General features: G+C 43.0%; 1 protein-coding gene across 8 annotated transcripts in view; it reads left to right on the top strand.

The window, feature by feature from the left end:
• SOX5 (SRY-box transcription factor 5) overlaps window positions 1-24,708 on the top strand; it is a 580,304-nt gene that overhangs the window by 337,713 nt on the left and 217,883 nt on the right. Inside the window, exon 1 of one of the 8 annotated variants that reach the window (XM_033161793.1) lies at window positions 6,326-6,461. The exons of the other annotated variants lie outside the window; for them this stretch is intronic. The gene's annotated coding sequence lies outside the window, so the exon portion shown is untranslated. Of the gene's footprint in view, window positions 1-6,325; window positions 6,462-24,708 lie in introns of those variants that run through there. 8 annotated transcript variants of the gene reach the window in all.

The following is a 24,708-nucleotide window of genomic DNA, read 5'->3' as shown; positions in this document are numbered from 1 at the left end:
CCCAATCGCCTTCTAAATCTGGCCCGCACATGGTCCAGGAATCAGCATGTTTTTACATGAGTAGAATGTGTCCTTTTATTTAAAATGCACCTCTGGGTTATTTGTGGGGCATAGGAATTCATTCATTTTTATTTTTATTTTCAAATTATAGTCCGGCCCCCCACAAGGTCTGAGGGACAGTGGACCTGATGAAAAAGTGTGCTGACCCCTGGTCTAACTTTTGAGTGCGCCTCAAACTGTACTATACGAAGAGGAGAAAAATGCACATATTTAGTATAAGGATTTGTTCAGCTCTGGATTATCTGACCAACAGCAGTGCGGATGTGCAAATAAAGCCCATTGGATACCAACTATTACATATAGAAATTGGAACTAGAAGCTGCTTTCAGAGGGTTTCAGATTGCTACTTGAGTCGCTTGGGCCTGCCTGAAATGTTTAATATCTGTAAAAGATCTAAAACATTTGTCAGGAGAGACGCGTGGCAAGGCATTGATCCTGCTACATGTTTGTTTTTAGTAGCCAGGTACTGACAGTGACATAAAATCACGGTAAATAATACTATCCCCGCAGTAAAATAAAAAGCAGGAAAAAGGAAAGCACCTCTCCAACAGCCAATAATCTTCACCTCTCTTGTGTGGCATCTTAAAACAAGCACATAACAGCCAATAAAGTGAGCTAGGCAGCTTGGGCTTAAAATACGATCCTGTAGTCCTACAGATAGTTAGGCTACTTACCGTAAATCTGAAATAAATGGGATTTTAAACAGACTACACAATGCTGATGCTTTTGAATTATGGTGCTGGAGGAGACTCTTGAGAAGATCAAACCTATCCATTCTCAAAGAAATCAGCCCTGAGTGCTCACTAGAAGGACAGATCCTGAAGTTGAGGCTCCAGTACTTTGGCCACCTCATGAGAAGAGAAGAATCCCTAGAAAAGACCCTGATGTTGGGAAAGATGGAGGGCACAAGGAGAAGGGGACGACAGAGGATGAGATGGTTGGACAGTGTTCTTGAAGCTACTAACATGAGTTTGGCCAAACTGCGAGAGGCAGTGAAGGATAGGCGTGCCTGGCGTGCTCTGGTCCATGGGGTCACGAAGAGTCGGACACGACTGAACGACTGAACAACAACAACAACACAATGCTGTAGCCATAGGACACAATCCAGCCAAAGTGAAGTACATATGAACCTAAAAAGCCGCCATATACTGAGTGCAGACCATCGGTTTCGCTAGTTTAGTTTGGCTATGCTGACTGACAGTGACTCTCCTGGTTTTCAGACAAGGAATATTGTTGTGGCGTGGGGATAGTGATTCAGCAAGTGATTTCAGCTCTCTGACATAGCAGACAGGAGACAGCTTCTTCATGTAACACTCTTTATTCAGGCAAACAAGACTGGGGAGCTGAGGAGAGGGAAGCTACATTTATAGGAACAGAAGACTGGCTAGAAAGGATACATTTTGGAGGGAACAATCTCAAACAATCACAAAGCTGCCTTTTGGTGGGAACCAATACGACTGAGGATCCAAATGCAGCAACTTGAATGAACCAATAGTAGCTGTTCCTTCTGGAACAGGAAGGCAGTTACTTTCCCCTAATGTGAATACAGACAAAAGTAATACAGATATGAGAACCCTTGAATCAATACACAACAAATATATTCCTGCATTGCCAGGGTTGGACTAGTTGACCCTAGTTGACTCTATGAATATTCCCAGTCCTACTTGGAGATGTCAGGGATTAACCAGACACCTTCATTCAAAACAAGTGCTCCATCTTTGAGCTATGGCCATTCATGATTTCTCTATAGAAGTATAGAGAAGTATAAGTATAGTATGCTTAATTAACCCACGGAAATCAACGGTACATTTGGCCTTGGTTAAGCAAATTCTGAGCCCTGTCGTTTTCTCTGTGTGCAAATACCAAGTCACCTTTTGTGCAGTATAGGGGATTTTTTCTTCTTCTTGTAGCGTACAGCTTCCATCTGTTCATGCCTTACAGGGATGTTGAGAGAGAGAGAAAATATGGACTATGGTTGCTAGAAGAAGCTTTATCATTTGAACTCAGAAATTAATCCCATTTCAGGTGCGATTAAGTTGCTGTTGAAAACTGGATCAGATTCTTTCTGGTTGCCTTCTTCTGCCCTGCAAATTATATGGAAAAATCAGAATGCAGTGTGTCTGACACAATCAACAAGCTATCACCAAAGTCAATGACAGCAGAATTTGATTCAGTATTTTTATTTTTATTTTTTTCCAGTGGTTTCAAGGTTTAGTCATTGTTGTGATGTAGCAGAGACAGCATTGGTAGGTGAGTCTGGGGATTCACCAGATGACTGAATGTTGCAGAAGCCCGCCTTTTAAAATGTATTGCTGAATTGTACTGTACTTACAGACTGTTTGTTCTTCAGAAATCTCAGAGCTGTTCATGCCTAGGTACCCCTCCCAAAAAACATAAATGTTTATGGGATCATTCTAAGTTCTGATGCAAACTGACAGGCACCAGAGCTCCAGTTTGAAAATATTAGAGGGACTACCACAGCCCACATTGTGGTGCAACCTTGCCTGGATTTCTAAAACCTTTGCAGTGATTGCTGTCCCACTTATATGCTGATCTCAGCCACATTATTCACTCACTAGAGACATCCACAAGTCACATTATGTGTGAAATTGGGAGCACATGGATCTCGGACACAGCAACTTCTCAGAGCTGCCATGAGTGAGACCTTTGGCCTCTTACTTGTTTCCTATTATATTTGCATCCCACTTTTCCTCCAAGGAGCTCAAGGCAGTGCGCACAGATATCCCTCTTCCAGTTGTATCTCAGTTTAGGTACCCCTCCACATACCTAAACATTGGCGTGATCATTCTTAGTTCTGATGGGGCCTGAGACTGAGAGACAGTGAGCAGTACAAGGACATCAAGTGAGTGAGGATTTGAATTCAGGTCTCCTGCATCCTAGTCCAGCACTCTAACCACTCCACCAAAATGAATCCTGGAAAGCTTTTATCAGGGTTGACATCCCTGGGCATCTGCCAAGCCCCCCCCCCACACCAGCAGCTGACCTCCAGGCTTCGTTCTTTGCCTGTTCACTTGCCCTCTCCAAGTCCATGAGTGGTGCCAAAAATAAGGAGAAGAAACAGCAACCTTTACTGGCCTTTGCTTTCACTTGCCAACATTGCATTGCACTTAAACCCACAGGGAGAGGGTAAGCAAATGGGCGGTGGAAGCAAGGGAAGGGATCCCACTCAGGATTTCTTGCCCAACAGTGACCCCCCAATAAATACTGCTAAAGCATACATCTCTTATGTTCCATTGCTCATGTCAACAGGTACAATGCCTGCACTGCTCCAATGCCAGAGCAATGGCCAGTCCTCAGAGTTGAAGAATAAGTCCAAGATCCATCCATCCATATGCCATGGTGTAGTGGTTAAGAGCGGTGGACTCGTAATCTGGTGAACCGGGTTCACTTCCCCGCTCCTCCACATGCAGCTGCTGGGTGACCACTTCTCTGAAGTCTCTCAGCCTCACTCACCTCACAAAGTGTTTGTTGTGGGGGAGGAAGGGAAAGGAGATTGTTAGCCGCTTTGAGACTCCTTCGGGTAGTGATAAAATGGAATATCAAATCCAAACTCCTCCTGCTGCTCTTCCTCTTCCTCTTCAACTGCATCATCTCTTCTTGAAGGATCTTTATAGATGAGGTGATGCAGCCTTCCCTAACCTAGTTCCCTCCAGGCATCATTGGACTACATCTCCACCATCCCTGACCATTGGCCATGCTGGCTGGGACCGATGGGATTCCAACAACATCTGGAGGACACCAGTTGAGGAAGGCTGGACTAATGGCTGATTCAGCATAACGATGCTCCAGAAACGGGACAGGATGCTGTTTCAGCCACGGCAGTACACGCTGCTGCGTTTATTGGTCATATGGGGTGAGTTACTCACCTTATGCTTTGCTTGAAGTGACCTGCATTGGCCTTTGACCTCTGATCTCCAAAGTAGATGTGCCAGATGTCAGGGCTTGACCCAAACAGTTCAGTTTTCCAGCCTCTCCCCTCCTGCCCTCTCACTGCTTAAATCCGCCAGCGATGCCTATTCCAAATGCTACCTTATTGTTGTTTTTCTGCCCCCAATAGGAAAAAGGCATTAAGAAGATTAAAACCCTCCATTTTGTTGAATAGTCAGTATTGTTCATACAGCTTGAATGAGCTTGGTCACATTGTTGTTGTTGTTGCTGCTGCTGCTGCTGCTGTGCTAATGCTTATTTTCGTTTATGGAATAGGAAAATTAGGGGAGGGAATGTAGCTTAATGGTAAAGCATTTATAGCAAGGGGAGGCTGGTAGCTGCCAGTCAGATTGGACAGTGGTAGGGTAGATGGATACATAGTGTGATCTGCTATGTCCGCTTCCTGTTCACCAAGAACATGAGTAGCCAGTGTGGTATATTATACGGCAATACCTCAAGGATCGCCTCTCCACACGTGAACCAATCCAGACTCTGTGATCATAATCTGAGGCCCTTCTCCACGATCCCCCTACAAAGGAGGTCCAAAGAATGGAAACATGAAAATGGGCCTTTTTAGTGGTGGCTCCCCACTTGTGACATGCTCTCCCCAGGAAGGCCCGCCTAGCACCGTTATCTCATTTTAGGTGCCAGGCAAAATCTTAGCTTTTTACCTGCAATTTTGATGCTTAATTGGAAGGGTTTTTTAAGCATTTGTGGCCTCTTGTGGTGTATGATCTGCAAGATCTGTCTTCTATTTGTACAGATGTGATTGTTTGTGTTTTTAAAGTTTTTATTGATTGTGTTCATGGTAATTGATTTGTCGTCCCTCCCCCCCTCCCCCGGTAAGTTGCTTTGAGTCACTTCCATGGGTAAAATGACTTACTCATTTGATGATAATAATAGACTCAAAACTCCTATCACACTGTGATGGCCTCGCCAGTGTTCAGCAAAGATGAGACATGTAGTCCCTCATTTTTGGGGGGGGGGCACCCCATTTGCTACACCTACCCAAGAAGATATTTAACTAAAGTCCACCTAAATTGATCCATTGTATTGAAGGATAAACAAAATTCTAACCAAGGAAGCCCATTCAAATTCCGTGAGTCACAAGTGGCTTGTTGTCTAGATTTTGTGGTTTAGTAGTTTTACATGCCCTTCCCCTCCAGATATATTAAAACAAAAGGCTGAAATGTATTGAATGATTTTTTTTTTTTCTGGCCGTGAATATTCCCAAGATGTCTCCTCTTCCCCTGAGTTTGAAATAGTGCTTCTGGTGCAGGAGATTACTTGCACAGTTATCTGGAATAGAATTAACTCAATAAAATTTGACTTCCCTTATTAACTGATGGAAAAGTAATATATTATATTAGTTCCTACTACCCAGCTGCAGATCATAGGTTGTTGTTGTTGCTATTTATTATTATTACTACTAAAATGTATACCCCATCTCCTGTTCCTAAAAAGATACATCAAGATATTTTAACAAAGGAGTTAAGATCAATTCAACATCATCAACAACAGAAATCTCTCCTGAAAGAGAGCCTTATATTTTAAATCATGATGGGATCATTTTTATTATAGTGTAAAAACAATGCACGGCACTTATCGTTTTGGTTTTTTTTATAGAAACTGAAGACTGGGTCTCTTATTATTTTGGTTTCTTTTGGTTCCGGAGTGTGTGTGTGGGGGGGGATGGTGAATGAAGTCAGCAAGCCTGGAACAGAGGAGGGCATGAGCACAGAAAAGCTCAAAGAGAATACATTAATTAACCCAGGAGGATTGCTGCAATGCGAGAGTGAGAAAGCGTGGCTTTGAAATTCATTGATCTCCAGCCATTTCTTGGGTTTGGGTCAAAGACCTTGGACAAGGTGGAGGGGGGGTGGAAAGGGGAGGAGCAGAATGGGAACCAGATGTTCAAAGTCGATGGAAGAAGGTGGCTCTCTGATTCTGCATCGTCCCCCCTCCCTGGACCTTTTCCTCTTCAGGAAACTATGACATTCTTTTCTGAAGTCCCTCTGTCCTTCGAAAATGCACACAATTGCACAATATTCTGGCTTCGTTACTCTCTCTCTCCCCACCCCCCCTTTGGCCTACCTTGCCGAATGGCCCTGGAAGACTAAACAGGTGTTATCTACTTTTGATTTCAGTGCATTTAAATTAATCCTGTCAGCTCAGCTGTTAAAACAACTGTCATCTCCAGCTGTTAGTAATTTTCGACTGGGCACTTTTACAGGTTGCCAAGTTTTTGGAAGCTGCATTGTGGATCTCTCTCTGTAAGCATTAGAGTAAGAGAGAGAGAGACTGTGTATGTGCACAATTGTTGTTGTGTTTTTTAAGGGGAATGTGTGTTCAAAACTATTTTAAAAACAATTTCCAGTTATTGTGCCTTGGACATAATCAAGCCAGCATCTTCAGGTCAGAGCTTGAAGTAGAGGACTAGAGTTCAGTCTTCTGTAAGTCAGTCTTTTTTTAAAAAAAAATAATGTTATGTTTCAGTATATATATATATTAATGTGAATGAAATTAGTCCAACAGAGAGCTTACAAGGTAGGAGACAAGTTTTTGTTATTCTTTTATGGGGAGGGGAAGGTTGTCTGTAATACTGCCTTTGTCTTCTAGCTGTTTTTCTTCCATTTTCTCCTACTAAAATTAGGATCTTTAGGTTACTCGTTTATTTATTGCAGCCCACATTTTCTCCCCAGAGCTCAGCACCCCTCCCCGTTTCATAGCTGCAACAGCCTTCGTAGGGTTGCCATTTGTCCTCTTTTTCCAGGACACATCCTCTTTTTCATGGGTAGAATCGTCATAGCAATCAATAGTTAAAAGTAGAAATCGGCAATTGTGTCCTCTTCGGAATATGGCAACCCTCAGAATGGCTAACCCAATGTTGTTGAGTTAAGACTGGAGGAGAAATTTGGTTCAGTTTGCGCTTTGAAGGTGAACCCACCAAATTCACATTTCCAAAAACAATATGAGAACCAAAACACAGCCATCCTGCAAAAATTGCACTTGTTCACATTTTGCAAGGCAGTTCTCCAGTCAAGTAGCGTAAAAATATATATATGCAACTATTGGTGCAAAGTGTCGATAAAAATGCATATATAAGTGAAAATAGCATTCACAGTTGCATTCTTTTAGGGGAAATTGCTTTCCAAAATGTGCCTATTGGGCAAAATTGCATGTGAATTTGCATATTAGATGTTCACACTAAAATGCTGGTGAATTTTCACAAGGGCGTTTAAAAAAAGAAAGTTATCAAATGGATGTGGAAATATGGAGAATTATTTTTTTTAGCTGGCAAAATGAGAAATAGAGAAACCAAAATTGAAAGGTTCATTCTTCCCAACCACCCAGCGAGCTTCAGGTCTGGGTGGGGATTTGAACTAGCATTTCCCCAGTTTGAGTCCAGCACTCTAATCCAGGTGTCCTCCAGATGATGTTTTACTACAACTCCCATCACTCCATTGGCCTTGCTGGCTGGGGCTGATGGGAGTTGTAGTCCAGTAGCATCTAGGTGGCACCATGTTGGCTCACTGTACCCTCACCGCTGCACCACTTTGACTAGAACTATTTAGCATCATCCACCCTGTGTTAGTAGTCTCTTTTCTACTCCTTCCTCTCCACACTGCCATGCTTCTAACTTCTTTAAGACAGGCTACTGGTCTCCCTCTCCTTCTCCCCACATTTGCTTACTTTGTGCTGTAGAAGGAAACATAACTAGAGATGGCATAGCTGGGGGAACATTGTCCTGTAGCTTCTTCTGGCATGTGTCAGAGGCGGATTTAGGGCTGTGCGACTGGCTCCACCATACTGGGTGCCAAGGCTAGGGGGCACCCCAGGGCACTGCAACTTTGACGTAATGAATTGAGCGGAACGGAAGGTGAGAGGTGTGGTGGGCACCAAATTTTGGCCTTGCACATGGCACCACTGAAATTTAAAGGCAAATCTACCCCTGCATGTTTCTCCTGCTTGGTGATATCTCCAGTTGTTAATTGGACTCCTTAAGTGACTGTGGGTGCTGTTGTTTTCTTCAAGTTTTAGTTAACCTCACTGCCAAGTGACTTGGACCTGGGCCAGAGGAAGTATACCGATGACTGCTTACATACATCCCAAAGAAAATTAGTAGTTCTGTACAGGATTGCTGTAGAGCTTGAGATAACTCCCAAATTTTCATTGGCCACACACACCTTATGAAGTATGCAGTAGGTAAACTGGAGGTATGGAAGGGTGATAGTTCAAAGTTCTTGTATGAATTTGCATGGTCCTTAACAACTGCCTGATTCCTCAATTGCCTCTCCCCATCAATGAGGTCTTTGAAGGAGTCGCAGTTAGCCTTCCCTCATAGCTCAGATTCATGGCTCATATCCACCAGGAGCTGTGCATTCGGTATTTTGGACCCGATTCTGTGGAACTCCTGCCTAGCTGGAATCAGATAGGCTCCCTTGAGGGTTGCATTTGTCCCCTGGTCCTGAGGCACCCAACCCTCCTTGCCTTTGAGGTTAAAATACTGGCCAATGGGAACCAGTGTGGTGTACTGGTTAATAGCGGTGGACTCGTAATCTGGTGAACCGGGTTCGCTTCCCCGTTCCTCCAGTTGCAGCTGGGTGACCTTGGGCTAGTCACACTTTTCTGAAGTCTCTCAGCCTCACTCACCTCACACAGTGTTTGTTGGGGAGGAAGGGAAAGGAGATTGTTAGCTGCTTTGAGATTCCTTAAGGGGAGTGAAAGGTGGGATATCAAGTCCAAACTCCTCCTCCTCTTCCTCCTCCTCTTCCTCCTCCTCTTCATCATCATCAACATCATCATCTCTGTCCTTAATGCTTGCCTTGCCCTTTTATGAAGTGAGTTCCATGGATTTGAGTGGAACATTCACCTAGGTAAGTTTGCTTAGGCTCATAGCTTTAACCAGTTGTGAGTGAAGAAATTACTCTTTTAAAATGGTAATTTGATTCATTGCTTTTCCTTTATAGACCTCTTAAATCTGACGAGAATGCCCTGTTAAATCTTATTAGGTTAGCTCTCACATGAAGCTGATTTCCTTTGTTAGAGAGGCAGGCATTAGTTGCCAGTTGGGTTCCAGAGACTGCAAGGCAGAAAAAGTCACAATGTGGTGCACTACTGTACAAACTGTTGCTGCAGGCGTAATTTGGTGTGGTGAATTTTGATTTTTAAAAAATAAGAAGCTCAGGATTCCGCTAATGAGTCCCATCAGTGGATGGCCTGTGCAAGGACTTCCACTTTCCTCCCTCTCATCTCCCCATGTGCCACTCAAAATTGTCTTGGGGGGGGGGGTCAGGAGAACTCCCAGAATAGTGGGAGAAGATTGATAATTCGAACTTGCAAGCTTGCCCGGGTGGAATGATAAATGTAGTGCAATGTTATATTCTTCCCTATGTTAGCAATGGGCAAGTGCTCTATTTATTTGCAGGGCTGTTTGGTCCAAGTCCAATTTAAAGATTAAGAACCATCAGAAGTTAGTTCAGGAGCCTTGAAGCTGCCCACCAACAATTAGTATCAGAACAGCCAACTAAGGAAGCATACAGGTCACCTTGCCTTGATCTTTTCCACTATGGTGAAAAGGATTTTGCTTCTATTTACATTACACTATATACATATAAATTAGAATATGCAAATTTTAATGTCAACCCATGTCCTTTGGAATTTCTTTTTAGAGCAATTGAAGCAAATTGGGGAAGGGGGAGATTTCAGTCAAAAATGTAAAGGATTTTGATGGCATCCGAATGAGTTTCAGTAAGATTTGCAAACTTGCTGAGATGTCCCCTATGTCACTGGATTTCTCCTGGACTGAATGCAGAGTCAAGTTTGGAAGTTTGTCCTCATGTGTTTTTGATAAGGCTAACAACCTTTCTCAATGGGTTTTTGCATATGCATAATTATATCTAGGAGAGGCAGAGGTGTGGTACCCCACTCTATCCTTCAGACAATGTGTAACTGCATGTTAGGGATGCTTATATTTCTGGCCTGCACTCTAGTTTCACACAATGCCAATGAATCTTACACCACCCTGGGCAACTACCAGCAACTCTTAAATGACAATATCTCAAGAACATCAACAGACATCCTGAAACAGAGGGTGGAGGGAGTTGTCACCCAGTACTATTGATGCCACTGGCATCATTCAGTAGAATAATTAATACATGATACTGTCACATTCCACAAAGTAGTCCCAGTAGCAATTAAAGTGCTAGGTGGTGATGGGGAATACATTTTTTTTTCTGGAGACAAAATTGTTGTCCAAGGAAAACGTAACATCCCTGTATAAGAAGACTGGAGAGTATGAAAGACTGAAGTCCTACACTTAGTTATACCTACTAAAGCCTATTGACATCGTTGGGTCCAATGGTGGATAAATGGATGCCGAATTGAAGGGCAACATGATCAACAATAGTTTTGGCTATCATAATTCCTGTGGGTTTTGAAATCATTTAATTGGAATACGCCTTAAATAAATACCTATCTGTAACCAGGAAAGAGCGAACGCAAATCATTAAGGTAAAGTGGTGGTATGCAATTTGAGGAACTTGTAAACAGCATGGATTAATTGTGGCTTTCAAATGATTTTTGCTGAAATGAGCAGTAGTTAAAAGGATTTGGTGGACCTTTGGAATCTGCTAGGTAACACTTTGGGGTTTTCAAGCTATCCTTTCATGTGGGTGCTCGCAAGACTGCTACAGACTATTAAATTACATCCTCCCACCCATTTTGTCCTGCCATGACTCCGTGGTAGTATTTTCCATTTCTTATACATTGTTGTCACAATGCAGAACATTATAAAGCTTAAGCACAATTAATTCCATGATGGTTCGTGGCCTGTTTCTCCATTTTGGGTTTTAGAAGGAGCAGGCATCATCTGACCACTTGATCAATGGCATTAGTTTTAGAGTTTCTGGGAATATTGTCAACATCTATGTGTAGAGATTTACCATACTTAGAAAAATACTGTGTTTCCTGATATCAAAGATTCTTTAGGACGTACCTACAGCTTTAATGTACCCAATGACACAACTACTTGGTCGGACTTTCAGTCATATATTATCATTTCATTTTGTGGCTAGAGGTTATCTGTAATATCTGAACGTAGTGGGGGCTGGTAGGGTGGAAGTCAAGGAGGCCAACAGCAGAGCCAATTAGTTCTTTCCCATCCTCCTCCCTGCTGAGCTCTACTAGGGCAACAGTGACACTGAGGAGGAGTCAACAGATAGGTATTGCCTTGCCCTGGACTGGTTGCAAGTAAAAGAGTGAGGCAGAGGGGAATGATTAAGATTAGTGGGTTTGTCCTTATTGACCAGCCTCTGCTGTCTGTATAACAGGCAGAAATCAGTGTGAAGATTTTCTTAATGTAGAGGTGTTGACTTCTGTTGGAACTGCAGCTGTTTATAGTGGAGATACAAGCTAACACCCCCAGTTTCTTCAGTTAAGAGATATTGGGTAGAAATAGGAAGGAGCTCTGTCCAGGAGTGTTGGGTAGAAAGCAGGGCTGGTGAGAAGTGTGGCATGAGGAGAAGGGGTGTACAATGGGACCTCGGGTTAAGAACTTAATTCGTTCTGGAGGTCCGTTCTTAACCTGAAACTGTTCTTAACCTGAAGTACCACTTTAGCTAATGGGGCCTCCCACTGCCACTGTGCCACCAGAGCACAATTTTTGTTCTTATCCTGAAGCAAAGTCCTTAACCTGAAGTGTTATTTCTGTGTTAGCGGAGTCTGTAACCTGAAGCGTCTGTAACCTGAGGTACCCCTGCATCTGTGAGTGTGACCTCAAGGGCCAATAAGAGAAATCTGGAGAGCTGCATTTAGCCCCCAGGCCTTTTCCCTATCCCTATGATAGGGGTGGGGGGAACCTGCAACATGCCCCAGCTCTCCTCTTCCTTCCTCCTTAACAACAACAAAAACCCCTCTCTTAAAAAATATATAGAGTAACTTGGCACTCTTCAAAGTGCAGTGCTAGTGACAACTCAGCCACCATCTTAATTTGTGGAGGATTTCTTTTCACACACAGCGCATTGGGTCCAGGAAATCTTGCTGGCTCCCCATAGCTCAGAGTAAGCTCTGACATCAAGAGCTAGAGTTGGGTTTCCCTCCATCTGAAAGTTGACCTGAATTCGCATTGATGTATATAAATCAACATATGGAAAATGTATGCAAATTTGCACCATGGGCCCGCACCCCGTGCCTTTTAATTACCTAAACAAGGCCCCTGACGAAGTACCTGAAACCCAGCTGATAGCATTTACCACTAAATCCTCTCTTATTCGATCTTACCCAGCCTCCCCAATTGAGGCATCATCCAACAATTCTTAAAGAAGCCTAGATCAGTGTTAAGACTTGGCATTCACAGGCCCATTTCTAATTAAGTTCTAATGTGGCACAGTGAGCTGTTGTGTGGGCGAATATTGTCACATGTACACTAAGGCCATCACTCAATGCGATACTAATTAACCAAGTTTTCATGAGAGGTGACAAAAGGAGAGAAGAGGGGGGGGAGAACCACCATTCAAACTATGTTCTGGTATTTTTATCTTTGCTGAAAATATCATAAATAGGAAAAGTGAGAAATCTTGACATGCTTATTATTTAGAGAAAGCAAACTCTTCCCCCTCACAAAACACTTCTCCCTTCTAACTTTGTCCTATATTACATTTTCCATTCTTGCCCATGGAAGTTGGGAGATGGGTCTAAGTGGAAATTGCTAGGGTGACCCAGAAATTCATGCTCACGGAGAAGCTTCCCATAAACCTTCCTGAAAGAGAAGCATTTTGTCCCCTAGCCACTGTGGGCTACAGGCATGCATCACCCAGCTGAAGTATTTCTCTGCTCAGACAGATAGTTCATGCTTCTTTCACAGGGCCAGTCATCTGGGGTGAATGGAGCTCTACCCCGCCATTCCACAAACATGCAATTGGCTCTTATTACAGCATGCATGGAACACAAAAGTGCTGTGTGAATCCAAGATGCTCACAGTTTAAACAGAGTTCTAATATAATAATAATAATAATAATAATAATAATAATAATAATAATAATAATTTATTTATACCCGGCCCATCTGGCTGGGTTTCCCCAGCCACTCTGGCTGGCTTCCAACAGGATATTAAAATGCAATAATATATTAAACATTAAAAGCTTCCCTAAACAGGGCTGCCTTCAGATGTCCTGAAGAATCATAGAGCTGTAGAGTTGTAAAGGAACCCAAGGGTTATCTAGTCCAACCCCCTGCAATGCAGGAAACTCAACTAAAGCATCCATGACAGGTGGCCATCCAACCTTTGCTTCAAAACTTCCAAGGAAGGAGAGTCGACCAACTTTTAAAAGTGTTGGTGCTGACCTTTAAAGCCCTAAACAGCCTCGGTCCAGTATACCTGAAGGAGCATCTACACCCCCATTGTTCTGCCCGGACACTGAGGTCCAGTGCCAAGAGCCTTCTGGCGGTTCCCTCGCTGCAAAAAGCCAAATTACAGGGAACCAGGCAGAGGGCCTTCTCGGTCGTGGCGCCTGCCCTGTGGAACACCCTCCCACCAGATGTCAAAGAGAAAAACAACTACCAGACTTGTAGAAGGCATCTGAAGGCAGCCCTATTTAGGGAAGCTTTTAATGTTTAATAGACTATTGTATTTTAATATTCTGTTGGAAGCCGCTCAGAGTGGCTGGGAAAACCCAGCCAGATGGGCCGGGTATAAATAAATTATTATTATTATTATTATTATTATTATTATTATTATTATTATTAAAAAACTTCTGACGGAGTCTGTTCCACTGGCAAGCAGCTCTTACAGTAAGAACGTTTTTGTTTTTTTCCTGAAGTCAATATTGTCAGGCAAAAACTCTAACAGAGTTAAAAGTTACCAAGATCCTTCCCACAGTTGTTGGTAAATCTCCATGAAGGAGGGGTGTGTGTCCAGAGAGGAAGTTCCAGCACCGAGATGGTTTCTATCTTCCCTTTTGAAATATTATAGCTATTTTACATGCCACCTGCCACTCAGAAAACTTCAAGTGGTTTACAGCAGTCTTGTGGAAACGTAACAAGCAACAGCACAGTACAAAACAATACTTAAATAGCAGGGCACCTACTTGTGTTTCTCGTTCATCGTCTGGTACAAACTTCTAGCAGCCAACGGAACGATGGAGGCACCAGAAAGCCTGCCCATATTTCCTCATCATGTACAAAATCGGTCTATGGCCTTTGCTGGGAAGAACAATCCTCCTCTTGCAGTGCAGATGACTGAGGTATAATACCGTGTATATATATATATATATATATATATATATATATATATATATATATATATTTTTTCTTTTTGGCAATGACATGTAGGTTGTGTGTGATGGGGATAGAGGGTAATGCCTCGTCTAAGCAGGGGTGTTTTTCTTCTTATTACTATTATTAACATCACTCCAAGCTATAGTAACATTAGATGGTTTTTATCTGGCCTTATGTGTATGTAGTTTTATCTTCCTTATTTTCATTCTCATACATATCTATGGCGCTGTTTGGATCTGAGAGATTTGATTTGTTGGATGTGTTCAAAGGAGGGGAGGAAAAAGCGATTTCGTGTTTTATTATATTTCCTCTGCCACCCCTGTAATCTTCTTGTAGACCTTGAAATTGAAGCTGGCATATTTGTAAATATGATTTTCTTTCTTGGGTCTTTGGAAAGTTGATGGTCTGTATAGCTAAATTAACCTATGATTTTCAGCTCGGGGTGGGGTGGGGGGAATATATTCATAGTATGGGATCAATGCAAGCGTACTTCGGAGCGCCAGGTGAATGATTATTCCATTGTATTATTCCTTTCTAATCTTTCTAGATGCTAATTGTCCTTCACTGAATGAGACACATACTAGCATACGGATAGAAAGAACTGTTGATAAAGGGGCCAGATGCTGATTGAAAAGACAGCCAGATTAAAAATGCATATGGGTTTCAGAGAAACTAAATGTGTTTGTTTATTTGTTTGGCTTTTAGATCACCTTATTTTATTTTATTTTATTTTTGTTGGCTTTGAACAAAAACAGTCATATATGTAAGTTTTTTTTGTGTGTGTGTGTGTGTTTACACACACACACACACACACACGTATGTTGCAGTTAATCTGAGATGAATGAAGAGTGTGCATAAACTCTGATAATCGTGCACATTTACAATAAAAGCGAGTGTGTTGTGCATAAACCAGGCTGCAAGAATTGAATGTATCCCATTGCCAGGTCAACATGCATACATTGCAAACAACATTGGACAATGTGCACAATGTGTTAATTGCTTACTTTGTTCATATTTTCCAGTTTCTGTTTCCACATCCTCTGCTTGCAGGACTGTGCAGATTACCTAGGTAGTGTATGAGATTCAAGGAGTATCCTTCAATTTTGGGTCGCTAGCTGGTGTTGGGACTACAGCTCCCATCATCCCTGACCATTGACTACGCTGGCTGGGGATGATGGGAATTGTAGTCCAACTTCATCTTCAACCTAAGCTGATGTAGAGAATGTGCATATATATTCAGTATATTTATAGCTTGCATATTCAGCACAACATGGTCCCTGGAATAGCTTACAATAAAATATAATGAAATACTAAAATGAAGTTAAATAGTTTTTAAAAATCAATTTCATCGTAGCAGAGATTAAACAAGTAGCAACCCACTACATATTTATAAATAGTTTAAATGTGGATATTTTGACTTGAGGTTTGCTGAGTTTTTTATTTGACATGTAAAATAAAGAATAGCACAGCATCAAACAAGTATGTGTGCTGAAATATAATAACATTCACCCTTAGCCTGAACATGCTCAAAGATGCAGAGCATCTTGGAGTAACTACTGGGGAAGATGTGATATGAAATTTATTACGGTCAGAGACCAGCATGTGAAACACAAATGGAACTACAATCCGAAAAGCAAAACAAACATTTAAAACAATATACAGTAATGGATTCTAAGTTTAAAAATGAGGTAGGCATATAAACACATAAAAACTTTAAGATAGACTACCATAGAGAAATGAACCAGAGTCGCCCGTGGATCCGAGTTTGGGAATTTTCTTAACAAACTAGATTGAAACGGGGGATGGTCTGCGCCTACAGATCTGTGTGCAGAATCTGGCGACCAACCAGGTCGTCTTGTGATCTTTGCTTAACAGGAGAAGATTGAATTTTTGCTTTACCGGGAGGTCAACAAGCCTCACCAGCAGGGGGGTCAATGGTTTCTCTATGTGCCTCATCGTAAAAGGGGCATCTAAAAAATATGTGTTCAGGGCTTCCTATATCCCCCAATGGACAGGCAAAAATTCTCTGGTCATATGGGACTTTTTTAAAGGATCCTTCCAAGACCGGAAAGGGCAGAGCTGAGCTTCTGGCAAGTGTAAAAGCCCTTCTTGCATTTTTGGATACAAGAAAAAAGAGCTATGCTGCCGGTGCAGCTATATATCTCTTGATTTCTACAATTTTATAGTCAGGGCACCTTAAGCAGTCCTGTTGTCTCTCGGTGTCTATAATTCTTTGCCTAACCATAGCTTTTGCTTGGCCCAAGTCCAGACTTCAAAGGGCTTGAGGGACAAAACCCAGTTTCTGAAGAGTGTTGAGGACTGCTGTCTGCCAGCCTGACTGGAACTGGTCGCAAAGGATCAGTGGAGCTATACCACGGGGGAGCAGTTTCAGTGTTAGCCATTTGTAGATTAATGTTAGGCTGATGTGGGCCTCCACTCTCATCATCTTTCTGGGGAAGAAACAAACCCAATCAACGAGTCTCTTGGCTAAGGGACAATCTGAAGGATCTCTGCTTGGCAATACACACAAATTTAACCAAGCAATGTATGAAACATCTGCATACAATCAGCTTGCATTCTCTGTCATCCATTGGTCATTCTCCATATTGACTGGAAAATGGGTTTTTTAAAAAAAGTGGCCTTCCAACACAGATGGATGTGTGCAATCATTGACATGCACATTCACCATTAAACGCATGCTGAGCCCAACAAAGAAAAAGACAGAGGGTGTATGTAAAGAAATGTCTATTATAAATATTTTATATGTGCTTCACTGGCTAGGATCTAGAACAGAGGTTCCCAAACTTATTGACCTATCACCCCCCGTTCAGAAAAAACCAAAAACTCACCTCTGGAAATCATATCTTCTTTAAGCAAGCAAACAAAGGTGCCGCAGCCAGCCTGCCATTGGCCAAATAGGCAGGCAAGCTGTGATCCACTTCCCAGGCCTGGGTGAAGCCGAAAAGGGTTCACCCAAGTCTGGGAAAACCCAGATCCAGGGGAGGAATTGTCGCCATACCACAACGGCACCCAACCTGGCAGCAAGTGTCATCACACAACAAATGGAACACGTACGGACGGTTTTTCAACATTTTTTTTTCTCTTTTTTTCTTTATGCTTCCAGCAACCCCTTACTTTTATTCAATGCCCCCCCAATTGCACCAGAGGCTACTACCGTCTCGCTGAGGGACAGTAGGCTGAGGGACAGTAACTGCCCCGAGGTCACCCAGTAAACCTCATAGCTGAGTGGGGACCAGAACTCCGTTCTCCCCGGTCTCAGTCTAATATCCTAACCACTACACCACACTTGCTCTCATGTGGTCGGCTTGCAATAAATCTTCCTGCTGGAGCTCCCCATTCTTTCTCTCTGCCTCCCTGCATGAAGAAGAGCCCTCAGAGAATTGAGTTCACCATTAGCATATGCAAACGGATGGTGTGATACACTGTTGAACTATGGAAAGCTTGCTGTGGCTTCCTCCCTTCCTCCTCTCAGGTGAGAAGCCGGTGCAGCTGTTTCTGACAAGCCAGCCCCTTCTGCGGGTGTGCGGATCGCCCTTCCTTCCATGTTGTTTCACAGTTATCTGTTAGTAACAGCAGTATTATTACACACAGATTAAAAAGCCGGGAGGCTTTTAGGCTCCCTGACAGTTGGCCAGAGCAGAGATTAGAGATAAAAGTTAATCCCGTGAGGTAATAGCAAAAAAAAAAAGGAAAAGAAAAGGAGATGAAGTACAAAGACAGAAGATGAGCCGATAATGGTTTGTTTAGGTACGGTAGCTTCCCTTCTGAGCGTGATTGGCTCACGCTCCGTATGGGCCACCTCCAGGCAACGGCTTCACCAAAATCCTTTCAGGTTTATAGCAGCTCGCCGAGGAGTGGAGAAGGAAAGAAGTATGGCCGCCAACAGGGGTGGAAGTAAATAAGTAAGGACATTAAATCGTTAGAGCCTTGAGCAGAAGGCCAGGCGGGGCGGCCTGGGCTGCTTGTGTAACTGCAGGGCTGCCAGTCAGTTAACACCTTGAATTGAGGAAGATTAAAACAGTTTCCTCAGCAAAAAGAAAAGTGTCCGAAGAGGAAAAGAGAAAAGTGTGCTTCTGCATTGTTGAAAAGAGCAAGAATCGAAAGAGGTGCTGTAACCCTGACTGTTGTGACTGCTGGATATGCAGGCCGCTTGAGGCATATTGTGAATAGAAGGGTGCTTCCAGAACCGTTCTTGTTGTGCGATGGGGTGTTCAATGCATTGCAGGCAAGTTCTTCGCAGCTTCCACTTGGCATCATTGGCACCCGGATGCCAGCCATTTAAGCCACGTTCACACCATACATTGACAGGATTATGATGGCATTTTTACACAGTCGTGGCTTCTCCCAAAGAATTACGGGAACCATAGTTTGTTAAGGGTGCTGGGAGTTTTGAGGAGGCCCCTGTTCCCCTCACACAGCTACAATTCCCAGAGTTGCCCCTGAGTTTCCAAACACTTTGAGAACTGCAGCTCTGGGAGGGGAAGGGGGACCTCCTAACAACTCTTGACACAGGTTGCTTACCGGTTAAGCCAAGAGGTGGGTGTCCTTATATGGGCAGCTGTGCTCTGGCTCCAAGCGTCAACTAAGCACTCAAACTCATTTGTGGTTCTAACTATCAGCTTTCCTTTGAAGAAAAAAAAGTCCTGTTTTGAGACCCTCCCTCCTCATTTCTGTTTTTGATGGGTTGGGTTCAAAGCGGCCACCCTCAAGGGTAGCATATTTCTCCTGTCCCTTTGAGGTGGTTATCTGGGATGTTGATTGGGCTGCTTTGCCATTCATGATGCCACAATAAAGGCCTGGTTCTGGCATCAGGTGGAATGGCTCTCCTGACAGCATGGTGTCTGCAGGATGTGTTCACTGGTTGGATGCACTGGGGATTAGATGCTTTCTAGATATCCTCATCCCAGGCAGTTCCCATAATTCCTGATCTTTGACTATGCTGGCTAGGGCTGATGGGAGTTGGAGTCCAACATCTTCTGCAGGCCACCGGTTAACCACCCCTGCCCTAAACCTTAATTCCCTCTTAGCGACATTGGCTAAGGATTATGCTTGATAACCCGATTGAACGAATAAAACAACACCACCCAAAATTTTGCACCTTCTACCTCTACATGTAGATGGGGGTGATAAGGACTTAATGGTATGACCCCCCTCTACCCCTCACCTCTTGCTCATGGCTCTGCATGAGTAATGAATGCCCAAATAGGGCTATACTTGCTACATGATTCATAAAAACAGGAGCTTGCACTAAACAGCATTCCTTTCCTTAGGACTTGGTTTTCTTTGCACTTCAGTGTGAGCATCCTAAATATTTCTCACGTTCTTTCAACTTTCTATCCTCGTTTTTCTGCCTCTATCCTCTTTGTAGTCTGGTAAGGGCATGACAGAAGGTAAATGGGATCTGCCTGCTGCCAAAATTATAGCTGAAATGTCAGCTTCCTCACATATTGAAGATACCCCATTAATCCCCCCCCCCTTAGCCAAAGAAGAAAGCGATGAACTTTTATTAGCTCATCTTTTGTTTGTGCAGAAAGAACGAGGGAGCTTAATGATCTAAGGAGGAATGGGGGGGGGCGACACTGGAATGTGAAGCCTTATGTATCCCTCATGTAAACATTCACCATGTTGGTTGGGGAGAATGGTGGCAGCGCTGAATTTGTTTAGACCAGGCTATTGTTGCATGAAGTTGAGCACAAATGCCAAACCTTACCAGATCTCACAGCTTGAAGTTTGTCAGAAATCTTTGGGGAAAGGACATCAATCCTTCCTTTGGCCCTCGTTTAATTCCAGAGAGGTCCAGGCCATTTCCAACTTTAGAAGCTTTTTTATGATGACAGATATAACAAAATAAAGCACCGAAAGGATACATTTTTTATCTTTCTGTGGAAATGCACCATTTAGTGAGGAAAATCTTATGGGTTGTCTCCATCTAGGTCCTACTCAGAACAAACCCACTGAAATGGATGGGCCTAAACTAGTCATGCCCATTAATCTCAATGGGTCTACTCTGAGTAGGTCTAGTAATGGCTATGACACCTTTTTTGCCAACCCAGATCTCCTATTTGCAGCTGAGCTGAGAGTGTGTGTCACCTTTTGTTCCGATGCCCATGAAAGCAAGTTGCAAAATGGATCAAATGCCAAAAATTAACAAGTGTCTAAATCTGAGGTCTCCTTTGAGTTTGGGCTCCCTCAGGCGGTGGTTTTCATCAGGACCATGGAGTATGAGAGGAAAGGGTTAAGCTGTCCTCCCTATCAGTCGTGGTCTTCATCAATGTACTATGCACATTCAGTTGCTATTTGGATTTTTAAAACTAGGTAATTCTCTACTTTTGTAACTATGATGTCGCTGAATGTATTGGTTTTTTAAAATCTCCCTTGAGAGCCAGAATGGTCAGCACCAGATTTTTGGCGACTGATGTCCAGCACCCTTGCCAAAGCCAAAATCTACCTGCCTTTATCCACGAGCCTGCCTTCAGGGCGGAAGTCTTTTAAAAAGTGGTTCGACTTCCAGCATCTGGCTTTTGAGAGCTGCCTCCCTATGCATGTTTGCAAGTCTGAGTTGATAACTTCTTCTTAGCCTTCCAAATTTCATTTTATAGCTGGTGGAGTCCATATAGCACTTTGCACTTCTTGCTAGCAACAGACTTCGTGTTGCTACAGGAAAGTATGTGCACAAATATACACAGTAGTGTGTGTGTGTGTGTGTGTGTGTGTGTGTGTGTGTTTGTGTAAGAAACAGAGAGAGAGGTGCTTGTACGAATTGCAGCAGCCAGGGGTATGGATGCTGAATAGCATCATTTAGGCACTGACTGTGACATTGTATTAACCTTTTTTAATGGATGTATGTAATAAAATGACATGTAAATGGAGCACAAGGGGAGATATGACACTATATCTGGAAAAGGATAAAACAGCCAGTTGAATACTGGGCTATTATAGCAGTTTGCAAACCTTGGATAAACTCAGTCAGCGGTTGTATAATTGGTTATTCAATCCCGACCCTTGTTCACAGCTCAAAGCCAGGAACACTGAGACCTGTTGCCAATTTGAGTGAATGCGGTGACTGTGCTCGGCCGGGGCCTAACGCTGGAGCCAGGCCTTTTCCTGTGGGCTGGTTTCCACCATGTCTGGGACTGGCGGAGTGACAGTAGCTCTTTTGTTGTGAAAGGCTGGCTGGTACTCCCCTCCTTTGCAAAATGTCTAACAGCTACACAAATATAAGAAAATAGGAGGTGTGGGGGAGAGAGGGGAGAGGGGAGGAGAAGAGAGAGAGAGAGAGAGAGGCTTAATGTAGCTTTTCTCCTACACTGTGGAGGTATTGAAAAGGAGGAGGTGGTCCAAGGAGAAGGTAGAGCTGGGCGCGATATGAAAAGTTGCAGTTCACGATAAGGGAAAGAGCCCTGGTGTCCCAGGGTATGGTGGAAGCGGCGAGGGAAAGGGGGGGAGTTCTCTCTTGAAAAACAGAAATTGTTCTCCCAGACTAAAGCCATTGTTTTAGCGCTTCCTCTTTCTCAAACCCCAGCATAGTGAAAGGCTTCTGTCAAGAGAGAGAGAGAGAGAGCCATGAATGGCTTCTAATTTATGCTTCTGGCGGAGGTTGTCTCTCAGGGCCAACCCCAAAGTTACGTTTTTGTCTTGTTTATTTTGACAGACGGAGGACCAGAGGTGTCTGACATTCCAAAACTTGATGATGATGAGGGTTTGTTTCTTTGGGGGTTTTTTTTGGTTGGGGGTTATTAATAGACTTTAAGCGATAACATTATTGGGTTTTTAATGGGATATATTATGGATGGGGGGGGGAGAACTTTAGCTTAGTTTGCCCTTCAGTGGGAAACTCCTCAGTTTGCAGTTTCCAAAACAATATAGCTATCCACCAGAAAAACCACACTTCGGTGATGCAGTTTGCCAACCAAATAATGTGTGCAAAAAAAAAAAAATGTCTTATTGGAAGGAGCTATGCATAAAAAAATGCATGCATTGGTGAAAAGAAGATTCGGCAGTACATCATATGATGAAAAAGTGCTTGCAAAATGTGTATATCGGGGAGAGATGTACACTAAAATGCTGGGGAATTCTTGGCAAGATAGATTTTTCAATCAATCAATCAATCAATCAATCAATAATACTGCACACTGAAGAGGAGAACTGAATCTGTGAGAAAGCAAAATAGACAGATTCACCCATCCCTAGTACAGACCAGCCTTATCATACTTGGTGTGTTTGTGTCCCCAGCTCCCAAGATACATTAGATGCGCCAGTCCCATTATCCTTGATGGTTGGCCATTCTCGTTGGGGCTGATGAATTTTGTAGTCAAACAACTTGTCGCCTCAGCAGGAACGCCCCCCCCCCCTTTTGCCTATGCTGAGCATTTTGGCTAATCCCCTCAAAAAGTCCTCCATATGATTCACTTTGGCTGGACCCTTCAAATATTGATGTATACAGGACTTTTTCCAGAGTCTAGTACACATACCTAGTATGCAAAACTGTAATACACAATTAAGTGCTGTGCCAAAAACCTGCAGTCCAATTTCTGAAAAGTTTTCTTCCCCCATTAAATAGGCTTTCATTTTCATTTTCATTTTATATTTTATTAATAGGCTCTTCCTATTAATTCCCCCATCCATCGTCTTGGAAGATGACTGCATGAAATACTTATTGATGGACACCAACCCCATGGTTACTCGCGGTGTAGCCATCTATATTTTGCAGGCCCTGAAACTCAGGGCCACCTCGATAGGTTAACTTCTCTTAGCCCTGGATTTTGTAAACATTCTGAAATACCCATAGCTTACACGATTTGTTACTGCTTTTATCCTACCTTGTTTTATCTATCATGTTTTTGTATCTGTTGCTATGCAAATGTATCTAACATATTCTCTGTATAATTGTGGCAGGTTACTGCCTGGATTCCTTTCTACGTGCTATGGCCAAATCGCTAACGCAATAAACTTTGATTTGATTTGATTTATTTTATAAATCTGTCTCGTTCAGAAGGTCTTTTAACATTCTGCCACCATTATGCTGTGTGTAGAGTTCTGAGCTCACCTTATCACAGCAATATGGCCGAAAGCGGTGTGGGTGTGTTTGTGAGGTGTGGGTGTGTTTGTGAGGTGTGGGTGTGTTTTCCCATTCTCCTGTGCTCTGCAGCTCCTCAACTATCCACATTTCCTGACCTGAAGAAGACTCATGGAAGGAGTTTTCCTTCACGGAAAGCTGGTGAGGCTGACTTTTGAAGGTTTCAGATCAGTGTGCCCCACCGGTTTTATTTTTAAGGGAAGTTCTTCCTTTTACCTATATATTTCCAAACTGATTTTATAAAATGAAAATATTTCACTTAAAAATAACAATTAGCAACTGTCAGGCACCTGGGAGGCAGCCTCCCACTCTGCCTGTGTTCAGTAGCTAAGATGTTCTGCAGTTTTCAGGAAGTGCAGGCACCCAGGAAGGCTGCAGAGGACAGACCACTGCTCAGATCATTTGTGGAATCAAAAAAAAGACCCTTGCAAAGATCCCCCAACCACCTCAAAAGTAAGAATTTCACCAGAATTTCCCCTACCCTTTCATAATTTTTGAATGCAATTTCTTTTCCTATGACAGATAATGGCAACCAGTGAGGTGTAGTGATTAGAGTGTCAGTCTAGGACCTTAAAGACCAGGGTTCAAATCCCCACATGGCCAAGAAGCTCACTGGGTGACCTTGGGTAAGCCATTGCCTCTTAGTCTAACCTACCCCACCTTAAGCTCGTTGGACAAAAAAGTGGGATATACAGTAAATGCAATTAATAATAGTAATAATTAATAAAACAGACTAACTTTCTGACACAGCTCTACAACCAAACCCTTAGAATGATGGCAAAGAGTTGTTATGTTTTCAGGTGTACGCTTGAGACTTTTCCCACTGTGAATTGTGAATATGGCAAACAGGTATTTGAAAGTGCATGCATCAGGCTTCCACACTTGTCTGAGAGGTGGAATTGGCCAAAGCTCAAGCAAGAACTTGCTGGCGAACCCAGGAATTTTGCTGCAGACTCTGAGCCATGGCCCAAAGAGAACTGACGAGAAGGAAATGTGGAAGATTAGGCTTTAAGTTTCTGTGTCAAGGCAATGGCATGATATTTATATCAGCCTTTGTCCGAGTCAGAAATTTTCGGAACCTTGATCAGAAGCCTTCCGAGTAGAAAGTCAATATATACTCCAACAATCTGTTAGGCAAACTTCCCATCTCTTTCCCAGCTTAAGTGGTTCAGGAGGAGGGGATGAATTTGCATGTTTAGAGATGCACAACTCTCTCCCGAATCCATATTTTATAGCTAAAGTCTACATTTGTCCTTTTATATATATTTGACTGTTTTTTGGCAGTTTACTAGTGACTTCTCTCTGTGTACATATCTGTAGCGATTCAG

This window comes from Lacerta agilis, chromosome 10 (assembly GCF_009819535.1).
Source record: "Lacerta agilis isolate rLacAgi1 chromosome 10, rLacAgi1.pri, whole genome shotgun sequence".
NCBI lineage: Eukaryota > Metazoa > Chordata > Lepidosauria > Squamata > Lacertidae > Lacerta > Lacerta agilis.
The sequence above is the reverse complement of the archived record's forward strand: the minus strand, read 5'-3'. Positions and strand labels throughout refer to the sequence as shown.